The sequence below is a fragment of the Chenopodium quinoa genome, unplaced genomic scaffold (assembly GCF_001683475.1).
Source record: "Chenopodium quinoa cultivar QQ74 unplaced genomic scaffold, ASM168347v1, whole genome shotgun sequence".
In the NCBI taxonomy this organism is placed as follows: domain Eukaryota; kingdom Viridiplantae; phylum Streptophyta; class Magnoliopsida; order Caryophyllales; family Amaranthaceae; genus Chenopodium; species Chenopodium quinoa.
This window is the reverse complement of record NW_018745410.1, coordinates 6,556,728-6,564,482: the sequence shown is the minus strand read 5'-3', so window position 1 is coordinate 6,564,482 and position 7,755 is coordinate 6,556,728. Positions and strand designations below refer to the sequence as shown.

The 7,755-nt window shown below is 32.6% G+C and overlaps 1 long non-coding RNA gene across 1 annotated transcript; it reads right to left on the bottom strand.

The window, feature by feature from the left end:
- Positions 1 to 3,485: 3,485 nt before the first annotated feature.
- On the bottom strand, positions 3,486 to 5,617 carry LOC110713159. The gene is made up of 2 exons (XR_002509789.1): positions 5,247 to 5,617; positions 3,486 to 4,461 (listed from the first exon to the last, which is right to left on the bottom strand). It is a non-coding gene; the product is annotated as an uncharacterized LOC110713159 (long non-coding RNA).
- Between the last annotated feature and the right edge of the window lie 2,138 nt (positions 5,618 to 7,755).

Here is a 7,755-nt window from a genome sequence, read left to right as displayed (position 1 = left end):
TTGTAGTGTATGAATTTGATCAAAGTGGTCTATTGATGTGTTCGATATCGATTATTGAGAGTCGTTTTAGTGTTTTAGTTGGAGTATTGTTTTAATTTAATCAAATTAGACTATTTAATGAGCATATATTGAGTTTCTAAAATCCGCAAATCGATTTAATTTCAAAATAATACATTATCTAGTGAATAGTGATGTTTTGAAGCTATTCAACTCTTCATTCGAACTAGTTTTTCTTGCTTTTCAGTTATTTTAGGTAATTTTGACTACTTTTGGAGCTTGAGTTTATTCTGATTGGGCTTATGGATGATTTATGTTATTATTATTTCTATTTTTGTGCCTCGTTGCAAAAGACCGCAAGCTAGTGTTAAAATTTGAGATTTTGGATGAAATAGCACAGGAAGCACCTTTTGTTAATTATGTAAGGAGTATTTGATTGGCTAAGCTTTCATATTAGTCAGTGCAATTTGTTTAACTAGCTCACATCATTATATGAACTTATGGTGTGAATTGTTGACATGTAGCAGAACATGTAAATATTAGCTTAGTCATTGACTAGTTGGTGATTTGCAGTTTAAGTTCTTTTGTGTGTGAAAGCTACTTGGATGTCTTAAATTTTAATATGAAGTATTAATGTGTAAGCAATTATGATTTTGTACTTGATGATGCAGTAGTATACTTCTTCTACTCATGATTTTGAACTTGATAAACACAGGGCTTAGAGTATTATACTTACAATTCTGAAATGTGAATATCAAGCGATGAAAAAAATATATATAGTTCACCGGTCCTTTTCTTTGATTTAATTGGCTTAAGTAGATATGTTAAAGTACAACTTTAGGTTGAACTCTTGAAGTAAGTTATAATTCACTAACGCAAATTTATTTGTCTTTGGACCTCAAAGATAGAAGTATTAATCATTCTATACTGATTTTGAATTACTCTTTGTCATATTGCTTCACAAGGACAGTATGTTAAGGACCGCATGTGGTGCATTACCTGTATTCTGTAATGTGTATATGATTAGCAACCAAGTTCTTGTGCTGATCATTATTGTTAAACTTACTCATGTAGTATTGGCTAAGGGGCTAGGGTTATGATGTAAGCATCGCTTGAGCGATTTCAAGTAGTTGTAGGATTTCACTAACTAGGTTGATAGAAACTAGGTTCAGAGTTAAGAGTTTGTGTATTCTGATGCAGCGTATTTTCAAAGGTACGGAGGTTGGCTTGGGTGTTATAATTTGGGATGCATAAGGGAAGATTATGGCTGTTATGGTGCAAAGATTGAATGCGTGCATAAGTGGCTGTTATGGTGAAAAAAAGTAAGCAATATACTGGTAGAAACTCATCTGCATAGACTACATTCATAACATAAAGATTTTACTTTAGAAGATTAAACTGTATGGGAAACCAACATTTAGGAAAAGAGGTTGTAAAATCCCTTCAACCTGAGGTGGTCAACAATCGTTTTCTTCAAGAAACAGAGTTTTACTAACAGCATATGGGGGGGGGGGGGGCTGAAGTAATAAAATCTTGCTTTAAAAAAAAAAAAGGTCATAAGATCTTAGCATGATACACCTTAATCTTGGACTGATAAATTCCATTCCAAATGTTCAGATTAGCAATAATTAAAATCAAAAGATGAAAAGATCCTCTAACATTTGCAATATTAATATTCCAATTAATCCATAAATACTACAACCTGCAGATTCTTGGATTGGGCCATATCAGACTTGTGCAAGAAACTATTTTTTATGAGGTCAACACAAGATCCTATAATGCTAGCTGCAGGTTTCACCAGGTATATCTATGACTATAATGCATATGCTGCCAGAGTCTCTTCCAAGGTGAAGAGAAGTGATGCAGAATCTGCTTCTCCTGGGTAGGTAAAACCTCATATTAATCTGATTAAAATAAATGCACGCAATCCTTAATATGAGTCACTCACTAACAAGCTTATGCCTAATCTCTTCATGGATAACATATAAATTATCCTTCACAATACCGTCCTTAATATTTGCGTCAATGTATACGACTGTTGTTTGTTAATTTCATAGAATGGTCATAATTCTAAGTAGTCTCTAAAGTAAATTAAAAAGAATATAAAGTAAATAAAAAAGACTTTGATGTAAACCTATTAGCTCAAGTGGTAGAGCACTATGCGGATGCATAGAGGTGTAGGTTCAAATCCTACATAGGTTATCTCTAAAAGTAAATATAAAACACTTTTAAGTAAATAAAAATATCTCTTAAAGTAAATCAAAGTAACTATAAAGTAATTAAGTCAAAGTAACTAAAAAGAAAATCAAAATATGCCAATATGCTAGTAGTCCAGATGCAAATCAAAATATATATGCCAATATGCTAGTAGTCTAATTCACAACAAGAACATAATACAAAACAAACACTCCATATCTTCAAGGTAGATAAAAAATACTAAAAAGTAAACTAAAATGTTCCAAAAGTAAATCAAAATTCTTCAAAATATAAATCTAAAAAATAAAACCCTCTACATAGGTTATCTCTAGAAAATAAAACCTACTAAAGTTATTTAAAATACCTTACAAGTAAAACAAAATAACTAAAAGTAAATCAAATTAGCTCTAATGCAATGAACTAACTTAGCTTTTAAATTTTAATGACTATGAAAACTTTGTTACTTTGCTATAGCACATAGAGTATGAGTCATTGACTATCATATCCTTAAAGATTAGTCAATGAATATGTAGCTTACTGTAAAGGTTTTCAAATTAAAAGTAAATAAATTGATACCAAAAGTAGATTAAAAAAAAAGTGAATAATTTTTGTAATTTTTTTTTAAATGCATATGTATAATGAAATCAGTAAAAGTGATATATAAGTGTAGCAAACTAAGTCATTTAATTTTGTATCACGATAAGATAGAGCCAAATCATAATCCACATTACAAAGTGAAAAATAATTAAATTTAAAAGAAGCATATGAGGTTAAAGTAAAAGTTTTCAAATAAGAAGTTAATAAAATTATACAAAAAGTTATAAAAAAAAAAGGTTTACACAAATGAACCTACGTGGGATTTGAACCCACATTTTTTGTGCAATTGCACAATGCTCTACCGATTGAGCTAGTAGGCTAGTGTATATTTCACATTCAATTTTCAATTTTCAAAAAAAAAAAAAAAAAAAAAAAACCCTCAAAAGTAAATGAAAAAAATATCAAAATTAAATCAAAACATCCATACAGTAAACGTAGTGCAATTTCTTGTTTTCCAGCGCGCATAGTCACCAAAGTTAGACTCGAGATTAACACAACATGAACCATGCATAAAGAACAACATACATCAAACAGAATTTTAACGTCAAATGTGCATCAATATTTTAATCAGTTATTGTGAATTACCTGTACGCGTGAATGCTTGTACATCGGTACCTGCTGATTTATTTGCATTTAGAAGAGGCTACAGAGCCTTAAGGCCAATCGTCATGTTGGGCCTAAACTCAGCTACATACTGAACACATAATGCTACTACTGATGCCATTTGATCAATGCCAAAGAGCCAACATTATAAACACATACATTGGAAATATACTTATTAAACTAATAATGTATCTCATTGAAAGTAAACATGTGAAAAAACACGAATATGGTCTTCCGAGGCAACCCTGCAATGAGCTTCCCTGTATCATTACTTGTTAACACGTACAGCCTATTCGGTTGTGTAGATGATGGGACCGAAGCAAACCACCTATCACAAACTACAAACTAGGTTACTAACTCCTAATAAATAGGTACACAATCTGGGTTGATTACATTGATCACGGCGTCCTCCATCCCACTTTGGAGTCTGCTTGAATTCTGTGCAAATCCTTGCATTGTTGGGGCCATCTTCTTTTGTGCTGTTTCTTGGCTTTAATACTGACCAAATACCTACTGAATACATAATTCTTATAATTACGGTAACTTCATTTTGTTTTGGCTTGTTAGGAGTATTACAAGGTCAGGGTCAGGGTCTTGGATGAAAACACTCTATTTTTTTAGTCTTTCTAAAGTGATTAAAAATAAAAGAAAAGTGAATAAAAAAAATACTCAAAGTAAATAAAGATTTCAGACTCTTTACATCCTCATAGAAGAGTATCAAAGTTGAATATCCTACATCTACAATGTTAATAGTCCTCATGACAATTAAAGCATGCTCCACACTCCACCTTGCCCTCAAGCACTTTACAGTAACAGCAACAATATACCTAGAGTCATTCCTAAGAACTGCACCCAACCCCACCTGGTTTTCAACAACCAAGTGGGCATCAGAATTGATTTTTATAGCCCCGATAGCAGGAAGACGCCAAACCCAGAGTTACCAGCACTTGTAACCTCAATAGGCCCAAAAACTTTAGCAGCATACTGTGAAAAATCATGGAGCGACTTTATGATATTTGTAGCCACAATGCAGGGTCAGATACTAGTTCTTGATGCACTCTCATAGTCCTGCAGAAATAAGATTCCCAACTTATAGTACAAAATAAACTTAGTTCTTTTTTGTCTAGCCTGTTTGCATCCCACAAAAACTGATCAACAAAGGGGGAAGTTCGTAACAGAAGGAAGCTATTATGAGACCATATGTCATACATACCAAGTCCTTAGCAAGCTTCCAACCAAATTCAATTAACAAAATTATCGGAATCATACACTTGACATCATAAAGCACAAACAACAATTCGTACATCAATATTCAACCAAGTTAATATCAATAGTTCATTGATTCATTTCAATAGAAATCAATTATTCCATCCCTAAAAAATCAACCCAGAGACTAATTAAAAGAAATTAACCTAAATTAAAGAAAAATCAAGTAAGAAAAAATAATTAAGCAAAATTGCAAATTGCTCAAACTGTTAATAGCAAAACCCTAATTTCAAATTCAAATAAATAATTTCAAATTCAAATAAATTGAAACACAAAAACACAAACTGTAATTGAAAATCGACAATTTAGATCAAAGTTCAGGTAATACTTCATATTCGAGTAAGTTGTCGAGCGTTTGATGAAAATCATTGAAGAACTGGATATAGAAAACAAATATTCGACAAATAGGAAGCAAAATTCAACAACAAAACTGCAAATGCGGAAAAATATAAATGTAAATGACCTAATATTTCAACAGAAATCACAAATACTCAAACAAATGATTCGAAAAACCCTAATTTTGCAATCAAACTCCCATAAAGTGAATTCAAAATCGAAATAATATAGAAATAAAACAAAAAATTTACCTCAATGAATAACAAAAATTGACGAATACGAAGTACTAGAAGATCGAAATCGAAGAATCTGAATAATTAATTAGCACAAGCAAAGAATTGTAATCGCGAAAAATCGCCTTTGAGCAAATTCGAACATAGAGAGAGAAAATGCGGAAGAAGAGAGAGAAAGGAAATAAGCGGCGCATGAATTGGAAGGGAGGTCATTCAACCGATGAAATTACAAAAATACCCTTAATGAGGTGGGTAAAGTGTAGGCCGTCAGATCTAACGCGGTGGACGGCTCATATGAGTTCTTAGTTCGTATTATTCGAGCTAGTTCGCACATGACTCTCTCTCTCTATATATATAGTTAGTACATAATCCTCTATATATATCTATATTTTATCAAGGAATTTTTTTAATCTCTTTGATGAGAGGGTATAAATACCCCCTCACCCTAATAATCTTTACTAAGAAATGTTCAGCCGTAAGTTTAGATTTAACCCATAAAATTTTAACAAAACTTTGTTAAACTTTATTTTTTTTTTTAGCATGGAGATGTCATGCGTAGTAAGCTTACATGTATGATCATATTGTTGGTTTGCTCCATCGTATTATTTTCAAGCTATAGCATAGTTCATTGTTTCATGGATCTTTGACTGTGTTCACTGTATAAGTATCGATGATCATAAGGTACTTATACTTTATCAATTTGGAGATGTTTGATTGTATTATTAATTATGTGTAATCACACGAATTTACTTTGGATTTATTTGTAAAGTTATTGCTTTATATTATTGTATGATTTGATATTTATATGCTTGAGTTTATAGCTATGATCCATGTGTATAATTTTATGATATGATTAGATTTAATTGTCTTTTTATTATTGTTGTATTGATTGATTGTTCTATTTTTCTGGGATTTTTAATGTTGTTTCCATAGGGAGCATTGTTTTATCGAGTTTTAGGGTTGTTAATGTAGAGTATTATTTTGGAAAAATGAAAATTAATAATCCCACCTTTGCCTTTTTTGCTGAAAACAATCCCACCTTTTCGAAATCTGGAAACAAGCCCACCTTATACCCCGATCTTCTTATAACAAGCCTTTTAACTTGTAACCTACACAACTGAATAACCTTTTCCATTTCCCTCCATCTTTCTCACCTAACCCTTTGTTCTTCAACTGATTTTCATGGGAGTTACGAATTGAAGAAAGAAAAAAAAAAATTCTCAAATTAAAAAATGTGGTTAATGGAAGGAAATCAAACATCAAGTCTTGGATTCAAACGAACGTCAAAGTATTTTCGTAGTAATTGTGGATTAAGTGCGATTTGCAGGAGGCAAGAGTCAGCATTTAGAGATAAAATTGGGAACCCTAACTTGCTGAATTTCGCTTGATTGTGTTAATTTGTCTATGTTTTAGTATAATTGCACAAATATGATGAACTGTACAGAATTAATTGATTAATTCTATATGCAGATTGTTCCAATTTGTATATGAACCCTAATTTGCGAAAAAACCCCCTTTTTGATTTCTGATTGTTATGGACTATGTTACGCTGAAATTTTATCATGGTGGTATATTTAGGAAAGGAAAAAATGGTTTGTGGGAGTGTGTGGGAGGGATGTATAGGACTTTTGTTGTTGACCGTGATGAATTATGTTAGTTTTATTTGAAAGAGTTAATTACTAAATGTGATGCTTACAGTGATGATGTAAAGGTGTATTATTTAATGTCTGGCCTTGATTATGAAACTGGATTGAGGAGTGTGTATGATGATAATGAAGTGAGAGAAATGGGGGAGGTAGTTTTTGGTACTAGAACCCTTGACTTGTATGTAGTGCATGATGGTTTGGAGCTAGACTTTTTGAAGTCACAAACTGGATCTAGTGGATTTGCCCAGCCCATGAACAGCCCAATTCATGCCAAACCTAAAAAACTGACTCCTAGAAGGTCAGACAGGTTGACCAAGGAATCTTGTGGGGTGTCAGGCAACTTGCTTTAACTAACACAAAGCACCAAAAATTCAAACCCCACAGTGGTCCCCACAGAAAAGAAAAAGACAAAACCAACCTCTAGGGCAAAGAAAACTTGCCCTGAACCTGTAATTCTAGTCCCTTCAACCCCATTTATTCCAAAAAAACCCTGTTGAAACACAAACACCCCATTTTGCTACAGCTGCCCACTTCAAACCCTCATGATAATTTCATTAGATCTAGGGTTCCTAATGATTATGATTGGGAAGATCCTAGACCTAATAGCCTCATCCCATTAGACACCTTATTATATGATGCAGACCTCAGTGGGGATGAGTGGGAAAGTGAGGAATATGAGAATCATAATTTGAGTGGTGAGCAAAGTGTTCCAGATTATGTATTAGCTCATGGCATAGAGTACAATGAAAATGAAACTGAGGAGGATGATTGACAAGCTGATTAACAGATTTATGAAGCTAGCTTTGGGCCTGATGGTGAACCAATTGTAGAAGAGGATCTTGATTAATTAAGGGAGCCTAAGGTGTTAGATTTAGATACAA